At 39.0% G+C, this 13,411-nt stretch overlaps 1 protein-coding gene across 2 annotated transcripts in view; it reads left to right on the plus strand.

Moving 5' to 3' along the window:
- Positions 1-3,057: 3,057 nt before the first annotated feature.
- LOC124188030 (bifunctional heparan sulfate N-deacetylase/N-sulfotransferase) overlaps positions 3,058-13,411 on the plus strand; it is an 81,836-nt gene continuing 71,482 nt past the window's right edge. For both annotated transcript variants that reach the window (XM_046580291.1, XM_046580292.1), the window contains exon 1: positions 3,058-3,526. The gene's annotated coding sequence lies outside the window, so the exon portion shown is untranslated. The remainder of the gene's footprint in view (positions 3,527-13,411) is intronic.

A 13,411-nucleotide genomic window follows, 5' to 3' on the forward strand; every position in this document is an offset into this window, starting at 1 on the left:
GATAAGTATGTAATTTTGCAAAATAAACTCGACTAATAGACGCCGGTTATTTTCCATTCAGATTCCTGTACTGATCATTTCGTTTGGCATAAAACAGCGTGCCGAAATATTTAGAAATAGATTTCCATTAAAATAGATTAAAATATTACATTCATTCTCTTTAATGAATTGTAAACACTCCTTTTTTTTTTAGATGATATATAGCATCACTCGATCCCGACCGAAAATGACGTTTGAAAAAACCACGAACCCTTCGCTATTCTTATTCCAAGGGTTTTATCACCTGGGTGAAGTATACCCTTAACCCTCAAATCATACTCGTGGTCTGACAGATCACTGTTGGCAACTTCTTTTTTTCAGACTTTTCGTAGGTCCATGGAAAGTGGACCCAAATTCTCAGTGGCTTCGTTGATATCCATTCGTTTCCAATTCAGATGCCAATTTCCAGACGATCTGATACTTTCCTTAACGATACGGCTTGCAGATAAATCAAAAATTCGGTAGCGTTTGAAGTACTTCTCATTTGGTGATGTAAGCAAAAAGCGGATGAAATTTTGATATTGTGTTTATACGATAAATAAAAGACACGCTAGAAACATATGTTCAAGTCCAAGAATGCAACAGTGCTCGTTTTTGTCAAATGATAAGGATTTATTAATTTATACTATATGAGAAGATCATCGAAGAAGAGAATCCTCTATTTGCAAACGACATAAATTGAATAGGAATTAAAATAGACAGTTTAATTGGAAGTGAGATTTATTGGGCCCGTCTCAATTCAGCACAGCAATAATTGAACGCGTTATGATCGGATACAAGAATTTGCATAGATTTTTAAAGACCCGATGAGACGCAAACTCGATTTAATATAAAAGAGGCGTATTTTTCGACACAGCATTTTGCACCGCGTTGTATATTAGTTTTCAACTACGGTCAGTCTAGTGGTGCTTGTTATTAAGTTTAACGACGTTCTGAATATTCGGTGAACAAATTATTGGGCATTATGCCATCGAAATATATGCCGCATGTAATGTAAATCTACGTACAGATAACTCTGCCCATGCCTAACGATAAGTAATTTTCTCCAGAACCTAGACCTTAGGGAAATCAATCTTCAACTTGAAGCAGAAGTCTTACAGCAGGAGAGAAAAAAATACGAATTCTTTTCAAGGTACACTTATTTACTTGAACGAAATTGTCTCAGTTTTATTCTAAATTCAATCCATAGCCGCAATTTATACTCACACGCGTGGCAGTTCATCTGTAACATTCCAAGTTCCATACATCCATTCTTGAAAATTTTAATGTGGAATATTGGCAATTTTATCGTATACCTTCCCACAGGTGACCATTTAAAAATAATTCCCACCGTAATGAAAAATTCCAACTTTGTCAATATTGAACTTTTACTTTTAACTTATTTCATTTCTCTTTTCTTCTAACTGGATCGCGATGCCATCCATTATTTAAATTAAAGTGTATGAGGCAAAAATTACGAAATTAAATATTTGCTGTCTGAATTTTTATTCGTGCTCAGAGATTGCATGAAAACGCGTAGTACAATAAAGTTTTTTGTTATTAATATTGATTTTTTATTTTCATTATATTTATTGTTTAAAAAAAATCTACTAAAAAAAAACTAAACATTATGCACCCGACTATACCTGTTCTTTAAGCAGATCCTTGAAAACGGACAAGCGTAATAACCGGGTCGCATATTATGGGTAGTTCGTGAGATGTGGTGCGGTTTAGTAAATGCGATTACAGACGATAAACGCGAGCATGCGAGTCTTACGACCAGCGTGCGCATGCCATGCATGATGCATGCACGTAGTACGTAGATACGGATCGTCAGATTATACGTTCTGCGGTATCATCAGTCCGGAGTCCAGTAAGATATCAAGAATACGTACGATAGCTACATCTCGGTAGATTTTGCGGCGAGAGCATAGGTTATAAGTCAATCTAAATAAATTCCTTAATGCCGCAACAACTAAGTGAGCGCGAACGAAAACTAACTTTCCTTCATTCGTTGTAATAACATGACTGCGATCGAACAGGGTTTACACCCTTACGACTTTCGATTTTTTGTGTTAATTTTCAGTAAGTAGTTTAGGATATAATTTCGTACAAAAATCTGAAACCAGTAGCCATAGTTAGCAACCAAACGTGCCTTTGATATTGATTGAAATAAAGTATGGAATCTTGAAAATCTGAATTTTGTCACCTATCTATGAAAATAAAACTAAACCCCGTTATCCTATTCGAGAGAAGTTTAACGGGATAGGCTGTCATCGTCATATTTTGTGTGCGATCTCAGATCCCTTCGTGTGAAATTTACGTTCTATTCTATTTATTCCGAGTAATATCAGGTGATTTTTACCGAGAATTTCCCCGCTGAAATATACAACAAAGATCGGTAACGTACTATTCGGAATTTTGAATATTCGGTACAACGGTCAGTCCGAAGTTTGAAAATTTAGAACACTGCCCTTCCCCCGAGTTCAGAAGTTCCTTATCGCCAAGAAAATCGGCAAAATCGTAGATCCTAAACCGCAGCGTGTGGTCCTTGCGACGAAGCTTATAGGTCACGGATAGCCAGAGGGGTGAATTCCTCAGAGGTTGAGAACCGAGGTGTCTTAAACTCGTGGGCGGCGCGGACAAGGGGGGAGGGGAGAGAAGGAGGAAAGGAGGAGTGAAGGGCGAAGAATTTTCACAGGAAATGGAGAAGTACGGAACCAAAGGCAAGAAGGTGTCGGCCGGTGTCTGAGGCACACATGCAGGGCAGACATCAATATGAGGCTCGTTGTGTCGGCATATATATATATATATATATATACGTGTGTGTATATATATGTTCAGATCTCGCGTTGGGCGCGACCGCGTGTCTCGTTTTGAGTCTGCGCATGCGCGTAGAGAGGGACGCGTCATTTGCCGGGCTGCTCGACGCTCGGCAAAGTTCGGCTTACTTCGGCTCGACTCGGCTCGACTCGGCTCCTCGACTCTCGGCCTCGTCTCCCCCCCACCGATACGACGCCAGTTTGACGCCGGTGGCGTTCGGGAGTTGATCCAGTTGCGGGTACGCGTCGTCGTTTTGCGAGCGTCGGAACGTCGCCGCTACCGCGAGTGTTTGTATCCGTCGCATTCCGTTTTCTCCGTTGGTTGAGGAGAGAGGAGAGGAGAGAAGAGTAGAGGCACGTGCTAACGTCGTTGACCCAAACGGTTATTCGCCAAGCCTTCGGCCCTCGGCGAAACTACCGAGGGACTTGTTTGCCTTTAGCGCTGGATTTAACCGAACATAACCTAGAACCCGTAGCACAAAGAGAGTCGGTACCTCGACGCGAGGGTCGGATCTCCGTTCTCATCTCTCATTTCTTTCTCAAGAAGAGAGCGAGATCGAGAGAGTCTCGTCGACGGGTGAATTCTACGGATATAGGCGTCGAAACTCTGCGTCATCTCGACCACGTGACAACGGGCCGACTGTCATTTGTCAACCGTTGTCAAAATCCTCGCATCCACCCTCCAGGTGAGTCTCGTTGATCCTCTCTTCCCGATGCTCGTATTTAATTTTTTTACCTTGTTTACCAAACGTTGAGTGTAACCTCGGCGCGTAGGTCGAGGAGGGGGGAGGTCGAGGGCGGCTGCTATTTGTGGGAAATCGGGTAGCATGGAACGAAATTATTATGACACGGCTTGTTCTCCTCGGCAGCTATTCAGGTATAGAGAACCCGACGAAAATCTCTGCCGAGACGTCGCGACTCGACGCTCTTGGGGGCTCAACTTTAAACGCAGGCCACCTTTAAACTCCAGTCACTCAATCCCTTGTCGGGACTTTTGGCCTTCTGGACGGTAAAAATTTCCCCATCTGGTGGTGCAGCCGACCGTTTTCTCTTTTACTCTTTGCGTGGGCGTCGCGGGCTTGCCGACGACGATTTTCAAACGTATCCAAGAACTCGGACCCTGAACCTTGCGAAATTGTTGGAAGCTTTCAAAGTCACACCGAATTAACGAGGCTTGAAGTTGGTCGCGTTAACACGACGAAAAGTTAGCGAGAGGAAAATCGTTGTTTTTCGAACTTCGAGAACAAATTCGATGGATTTGAATTAGCAAAAATATTTGTTTGGTGCAGGTGTTGTTCGATTTACTGTTTTTTAAACGATTGACCGAAATTGGGAAATAACGAAATGAATTTCCTATACAAAAAAGCATCATCTCCTAATCCGAATTAATCGAATGTATGCAAAAACTGCTACGTAAATAGGATCAGGTTGCGGTGCCTTGAAGGAATAAAGTTGAGTTAAAAAGTCTAGATATATACGTATCGCGGTTTGGTCGGTGATATCATTTGTCAGTTCAACGTGCCGCAGAGATTTTCCTCTTATAACTTCCAACAGGAAGCCATGGTGTGAACAATTTCCTCCACAGCCACGTTATCTAATACTCACTACTTTCTCATCGTCACGCATTGTCGTCATAATCAGCTAATACTGGTCGTGATTTCAGAATTTAGAAATCCGTAAACTACCTGCAACTATACCAAAATTCGCACAAAAGTGTCCATCAGTCAAGGAATTTACAATATTGTAGAGCGTTCCGAAAATCGACTGTCATGTATCCAAATTTATACATATAAATATAAATGGTTAGAATGCCTTTGAGATTGTTCCAAGATCCAACGATGAAAATCCGTGCACGATCCAAAGCGCCGAAACGAATGAAGAACGAATGTAAAGAAATGAGAGACTTGCACACGCAACGCGTTCGTTTACAATTTTAAAATAAGGTCAAGCACTAAGCTCTGGGATTAGTCGACAAAACAATCAAACGAACTAACCACTGATTGACCGCAAAAACGCATAATCCCCGTTAATCGCAAAGCCCAATCAGCGTTCACTCGCCCCTGCAAACTACCCCCGAATACTAGAATAACCGAAGAAAGTGAATCCGAAGTTTTAATCCAGTCACGAGCATCCGCAAAGATTTAACGTTTCGCGAGACAAGTTTACAAATTGCCCATTTCGAATTGTTTTTCTCGGGTCGTTTTACGGCCGGACTGCCCTCCATCCGTTCCATCGACAGTCGATTATACGCGACTACCGCATGTAAGCCTGGGATAGGTATGGACGACCACTCGCTTGTCTAAGTCTATGGTATGCGGTGGGTCGGGTCCCTTTTCCTTCTTGGGAACCTCGGCGTCTCGGCGTCGATGACCCTGGTTCTGGTTCTGCTTCTGTTACCGCTTCCTTCGCCTCCTTGGTCTAGTCGTAAACCCCGCAGCACGACACCGTGCTCTTCCTGATGCAAATTTTCAAAATTCCCTTTCGACGATTTACGATCTCAACCCGACGTCACGTAGTCTATAGTGTCGTACTTCCGGTTCCGCGTCTCCTCCTCGAGATACGACCACGGCTGTGATGTATGTACTATACATGTGTGATTTTTTATATCGACGGGTTCCGTTATGTGAAGAATTTTCAATTTCTCTTGAGACCAAGTATCGGGGAACTTTGAAACATGCCCTGGGACTTTTATTTCTTTAAACGTTCATCAGGTATTGTTGGGAGTTGGTAAGGTTGATGCAACGCTACCTTTAGGTTTCCCAACTTTAAAATATTCCGAGGGATTTTCGGAAATTCAGTAAATCGTGATAAACAAATTATACTCGTATTTTAATAAGCCCAACTCCTCGAAACTCGTTGGAAAATTTGCACAATCATGGTTTTTCTCGGATGTTTCCTTACGTTTACGTTACTAACTTCAGCCTCGTAAACAGTCTGTATTTCAGAATCGATTATCAACCCTGCAAGGCTGTAATCAGATTTCGCACGACGTTAGTTTTCCTCGAATGTGACAAAACAAAAGGCGATAGTCAAATTGAAATTTAAAACGTCAAATAGCAGTCGGTGATATTAATAATGATATCGCAGGTATTAAATATGTACATATTGAATTTGAACCCTCAGAACTTTCGGTAGATACTGAACTATTCATAAGCGAGAGAGACGATGACGACGAAAGTAAATTTGATAAGCAGTCGTGAAAAATTTCCAGCCAGCTTTGAACCTGCGATGTTTTAATTTTATAACTTGGCGAGGAAAAGTTGTACCGACTTATAGGTACATATCTTTACTCTGAAAAAATATTGGAATATATAGTAAGAAGGGACACGAGTCTAATATCTTACACGTCACGTAAACCGAGATCTTATTTGGTCAGACGTAAGAATCTCGTGTAAGTATTATAATCTTGAAATAAAACGCGAAGAAAAACCCGGCGTAAAACACGTAATATGTATTATATATGTTATGTATGAATGGTGCAGCTGGGTTTACTTTTCCTATTCAAATATACGGTGTGCAGGTTGGTTTTGGGAAGTAGAGAAGTTCACGCATTTATATCCACAGAATGTTCAATATATTTTCTATATCATTTCAACGCCAAATGTATAGGAAATTATCACATAAATCTATTTACTATGTGAAAAATTCGTAATACTGCTGGTGAAAAACAATGTGGAAGATCGTTGGTCGACACGAATTCAGATATTATAATCGAAGAATTTTCACCGCCATACAGGACCTCCTACGTCAATGAATAACATATCGTAGATACGTAGAAAGCGTACCTAACGGTGAAAAATATAATGTACAAAAGAAAGTGTGTACATATTTATTTGAACGAATATCTCTCAACGGCGATAAAAAAATAATTGCGTTCCAGCTGTTTGCGACGACTTTGGATATTACACACTTGCGGGACCGACTTTTTTCCTTCTCGTCTATTCTAAAAATCTATAAAACATAATTGTGTAGGTTCTTACACGTGGACTTCTTTCTTAGCTAGATGTTATATTAATACCAACTACCGTCGTTTATTCTCTGAACTAAACAACCGCCAGTAATTGTTACGGTAGGATCTTTCCCCATTCTTCGAATCATTACTCATCCTCACTGTATACACGCATTATTTTCATTAATTTTCATTCATCTTGATTCCATTAACAGAGCTGGCACCGAATAAATTTGACAAATGGGTGAGTCGTTGTTTATTAATGATTCCCTGAACGTTTTGATTTCCCAGTCAAGGAATAAAAAAAATTTAGCGATACGGAGAAGAAGAGTAACTTTTGTTGCTGCTTCAGAAGGACCATATATCACCCACATCCGAAGTTTCTCCGTGCATGCATCGCACTTCCTGGTTAATCTCAAGATGGCGTTAAAAAGCTCTCGACGACTACCGTAAAACATATTTTTTTCAATCGTCGTATGGTGTCGATATATCACTATTTAACGGGTACACTTTTAAACCTTCGAGTATTACGCATGTACGGGGCGTTCCGTGCCAATTCAACCCAGGTGTGACCCATGACCTATCGGATCGAACCGGCGATCTTTCGTGTGATTGTTCTAACTCTCGAAGTCACTCGGTTTCTTTTCCTTTCAATTCTTTTCGAATCGATTCAAATTATATGTGTACATATCTCTAAACGAACGTACAGTGATCGATACGATTTGAAATTCTTAAATATTTTTGCAAAAATATGAAACAACCCAGGTCGAATTGGCATGGAATCCCCTATACTGTAATATCTATTACGCTAGAGGACTATAATGCAGGCCGCGAATGGCCTCCGCATAGTTTGACGGTAGCGTAACTATGTTGCTGCTTATTAGAATATTCAGTTGCAACATTTACGATCAGAGAATTTCCATAATTTAACCTACCTGCATACAACTACGACGACGCGTCATCATCGGCCACGTTTCAATTCTGATTCTATATATTAACGGAAACAAGTTTATCTGTACTCAGCTGAAAGACATTCACTGCAAAATAACGCAACACGTGTAAACTTTTTCTTTGCGAAGTTGTTAACAAAAACGCTTTCAACCGTATCTGTATTGAAAAGTTATCTTTATATCAGTTCCAAATTCATTTGTACTCTGTTTAATATGTATCGTGGCTGTAAACACGTATTGACTATACGGTTTCACTGAAATCGTAAAAATTATTAGGTCATTTTGTACATCGAAGACCAAAAAAAAATCTAGTCCGACTCGAAATACTCCGCGAAAATTCACTTCGATGGCTTTGCCCAAAAATATTTTCCAATCTGTCATCTGTGCAGACAGTAGAAATAAACATTCCGTTATACTTATACCTGCCTGTGAATATCAAGGAAACGATGAAAGAAAAAAGTAATTTCAGTGTCCAGTCGGGCAAAAGAGATATTATGAAGTGAGGGCGAGTGATGAAGAAATATGTATGTATATATATACATAAAGAGAGAGAGAGAGAGAGAGAAGAAAACTCTTCTGGTTATTGGTTTATTCGTGGTGTGATTGCAGTTTGTATAAAGGAACTTTCGGTACATGAATTCGCGTGTTGTTCGATCGACCGGAAGTGAGCTCATCGTGACAATAAATGGAATTTTATTATACACGATCAAATTCGTTGTTCCAGTTTTGTTCCGTCCGTAGTGCAGTGCAGTATGATTTATACTTACGTGAAACAGATTATGTTACGTAGTATCATCTGTTTGAAAATTTTTCATGTCCGTAGTGCTTTTACGGTTTCTTTGTGTGGGGGGGGGGGGGGGGGGTTTAATTTTTGTGCAATATGATCCAGGAGTCGTAACAAACCCGCCCTTGTAAATATATATATATATATATATATTATACACGTTTTACCGTGCATCTGGGTGCCTGTATACACGTATATAAAACATACCGCGCACAACTTTGTAAATCCACTTCTGGCGTGCACGTGATCTTTCACCACTTGAGAGAACGAGTTTCGCGCACACGTCGCTCTTTTAACGAGGTACCTTTGTTATATCTACAAGCTCGGGTTTCGTGGATACTATAACTATAAGGTAAGGCTGCCAGCTGATGTGAGCCAAGCTAACAATAAGTTGGGTTAAGGGAAGGCGAGTGATCGTCTTATAGAATCGCTAGATCATATCCGGGGGAAACTTTTCCGAAACGTATGTATACGTAAAATTGTTCCTGTAACACGCACGATTATTAATAATAAAACATTTATCGTTTATTGAAATACATATGCTTAGGTAAAAATAAATTCTTTGTGTGATAATTCGATTCATTCTCATGATTAATCAGATATCATCGTTCACCGCGCACCCGCTTCCATAATTCCTTTTTTCGAATTCACTTTCAGTTTCACTTCTCAAACGACGCGATAACGACGAGACGAGAATCGAAATTAGAATCGAAGCCTAATCGAGCCTCGTGGATCAACGTCGCCTCGACGGCTTATACGTGTCCTCCAGTCTTCGTTATTCTTACGACATCCGACATGCATTTCCCGGCTTCCCCACCTCTTGCCAACTCCTCGCAGTATATATTATTTATTCCTCTTGTGCCCGTTTCCTGTCCCTCTTTAACTCCATTATTTAACGCTTTTGTTCAACTAGAAGCAATCGAGCACGTGCTACGCGAACCCAACCAAACCCCTGTAAGATTCACCTTACATACCTCATTTCTCCTCCTCCTCCTCCTCCTCCTCCTCCTCCTCCTCCTTCTCTACCCGCCATGCGGACGAGATTCGATCGATCCGACGAGACCTTACGAATCTACTGCTTCAATCGCCGATGCAACTCGGCTAATTGTAAGAATCTGAAAACTAATTTAGGCCGCAAAAAATACCTAATGAAAAGTGCAGTAATTACAGTATATACATACATGCATACATACTTGCACAAGCATTGTTGCTTGATTTCGGTACGTCATTGATCGATCGATCGATCGATCTTATCGATTTGGAGTGAAAATATAGAAGGATCGGAGAATAGAAGGATCGAAACATAAAATTTTCAAAGCCGCGAATATCTCCGTGCGTACGAATGTTAGTAAAGAAATAATAATTGAACTGCTACATGTTTATTCGCAAATTCAGAAAAATGTGGAAAGAAAGTGAATAATAAAAAAAGCCCGATCTTTCACATAACGTAAAACGCTCATATTTTCGCAGAATCTTCCTTTTAACCTAAACAAATTTTTTAGTGAACACCACGGTGGAAAATCGTAAAGTATTTTCTTATCTGAATCACCCCAACGTACGTACATAACGATTACACGTACAGAAATATCAAACCGGATCAAATTGATATATATAAATATAAATTATATATATATATATATATATATATATATATATATATATACATAAATCACCTTTGAATTAAAAAAAAATAAAAAAAAAACAAAATACCTTCCAGGGCATTTGTGGTGATAATCTTTGAGGTTGGTAGCTATGCAATACGTATGAAGAATGACGATACATATTGTGCGTGATTTTATAAACGTTATGGTCTATTTGAAAGGTTACCGCAAACCCGTTCTCTTCGCTGCCTGCGTGCTTGCGTGCGTATGAGAGAAAGACAACCGGCTTGTGCTGCTCGCTGCATCGTGCATATATATTTTGAGATGCAGGCGCAATGGTGATGCAACAATGCACGCGCTCAAACATTCTATAATAATATGTTACATACGCACGTAGTTTCTTGGCTGCACCGCCGCGGCGCCTCTTTTCTCTCTTTCTCTCTCTTTCTCTCTCTCTCTCTCTCTCTCTCTCTCTCTCTCTCTCTCTCTCTCTCTCCTACTCACTCACCCACTCTTGAAGTTTCTGTCTTTATCTCTGACAGACAGTCGGATAGCGTTTGCTGCCCTTCTTCCTTTCTCTCTCCGTTTCATTTTCCTTCTCTGTTTCCTCTGCAAGTTTTGTACCGTATAATATAATGTGCCGCAGCTGTGCCTACTCAAAGGCGAGAACTGGTCGGATATCATACCTTTTGCTCTGAGTTTTACAAATTAACACATATGTTTTACATGTTTCCTTTGCTTTGTATTTTTTTATCTCCCCTTTGTTTTTCGTGATAAAACGTATGATAGTTTGAAAATAACGAATTGTACGATTTACGTTATTGATTCTCGTATAACGCCTGAATATTAATCAATCACACTTTGACAACGATATATTTGGTAAAGTAGTCACAAAATACCCCAATTAAACAATCTCATGCACTTTACTACATTATATTATCATCATACGTGTTGTTTGAAAATACAACGTTTGTTTTTCTTTTTTTCTTTCTTTTTATCATAATCTTTTTTTCTCGCGTAATTTTTTTTATCTTGTCCAATTTAACATGCGTATATGGCATACTATTATTTTTTCATCACTATGGTCATTTTCGGGTAATTGCGCACACGGATCGATACATAATATACTCTAAAGCTGCGCACGGCAATCAAGCCTAATCTAAAGTGTGTGTCGTTATCAGTTCATTAGGTTATACATGTACATGTATATATACGTATATGTGAATATTTACCAAATCGCCTGGTATCATTGTTGTTATTATTCTTTGAAACTACACATCGTAGATTCACTGGCTAAGAACTAACATTTGTTTTTTCATTCTTTTATCACACTAACGAGTCCATAGATTTTATACATATATGTCACCGAACCTCCACGCGATAATCGACGTGATTATCGTGTAGTGAAATTTAGGTATAACCTTATAATTTTCAAGGCTATACTGAGAGATTTGGGGGGGATAAAAGAAAATGGCAACAAAAAATGTCTTCATTATTCGTGCTGAATTCACCGTTGACAATAATTTGCGTAGCTAGGTTTACTTAATGTTTGTGAGAAAATATTTACCCGTTCAAAAAATATATATTTTTTTCCCCCGTTCAATTCGACACGATAGTTGAGATACCTTTTTCTTTCTCCTCACATACATATATGATGATATCAATTTTTTCTGACACGTACATGTATCATACTAATACCATGAACGAAAAGAGGAAGGAAAATGTCTCATCTGTGTATCTATATCGCCACATCCACGTATTATAACTGAATACACGCACCTTTTACGACAGCGGTGTAAACCGATAACTGCTTTCAACCTGGTCGTAAAACTTTATTTTATATATAATTCTTCGTCGTTTATTTTTAATATACTTTTCCAGTCCGCTGCTGCGATGCAATTATCATCAAGCCATTATACGGGCGATGAGAATATGACGAAAATTATTATAATTTACAAGTATAAATTCACCAGTTTACTTTTTAAAGGATGCTAAATCCACAGTTACGTATAATTTTCCAAAATACTTTGCGGAGATGAAACTTTTTATACGAAATTCATAAATATTAATATATACTACAAAAGAAACGAAATAATTATCAAAAATCGCGCGGGAAACGATCCGTTGTGGTCTTTAATTTTCTTCGCGTTATATATATTGATTTATTGTATAATCGCTGGTTTGATTTACGCATTTAATACTACGCGTTATGATGCTATAAGACAATCGCGCAAGACTATACTTTCAAACACGATAAATTGAATGACTCATGCTCACGCGTCATACATGTATTCATGCGAATGTACCTTATATCATATATGGTGTATTATTATACACTGAGAGAAATTTTTATTTCCACAATCGAAAAATATAGTTCTAGGTACAAAATGAAAATTAATTTTGTACGTGTTACCGGAAAGTTTAGTATCCGTTACTGTTCTTTCTCATTACGATCACTCTTACTATATTTTTTTGTAACTGTTGCGAAGATTTAATACTCGTGTAACAATAAATTGACGTTAAAGCTTTAATTAACTAAAAAAATTAGAGTAAACCTCACAAACCGATTTTGCGTTGCAATTACCAAAAAACGATCGACAATAGCGCAAAATGGTTAGGCGTGCCTCGTTTTTCGCAATTCCAACAATATTCAAACAGTTTTTTCAACGATACCTGTTTTACTGAATTTTTCTAGTTTCTATGACAAATGAAATTTTTCTCAGTGTAGGTATGACCCACACCCTATTACGTCAACGATCATGATGGCTTAAAGCAGAAAGCATTCTTATCAAACGGTTGGTCAATAACCGAGGGCAACAAGTAGCGTCGAACCACGTCATGTATGCAATGTATACGTGTAGTACGTAGGCATTTCTGGATTATGACAAGCATCACGCGTATCTAGTAGATGTATTTAATACGAAGACACGTCGTAAGCATTTTAAATACCGCACTAGACGAGCCAGTGTCATTTATCTATTCTACTGTCGTTACTACAGACGTCTATATGACACGAATCTTGTAATTCACGTAATGAGAACAAGCTGTGTATATCGTATGTTGGGTTGTATTTGTACATCTGAGACTTGACGTTGGTAATTAACAGTCTTCGTCGCCTCTGATTTCATTCTCTTGCCGAGCACGACGATGCCGCGAAAGCTGCAGACTCTCAACACGCGTTTTATCAACGAACGAATAAATGCAGTGCTAATTTTTTTCAGAAGATACCAAAAATCAGGCGACCATTGAATTGAACCCGGTTGTAAAAAAAAAAAAACTTTCATTCT

This window comes from Neodiprion fabricii, chromosome 1 (assembly GCF_021155785.1).
Source record: "Neodiprion fabricii isolate iyNeoFabr1 chromosome 1, iyNeoFabr1.1, whole genome shotgun sequence".
Lineage (NCBI taxonomy): Eukaryota > Metazoa > Arthropoda > Insecta > Hymenoptera > Diprionidae > Neodiprion > Neodiprion fabricii.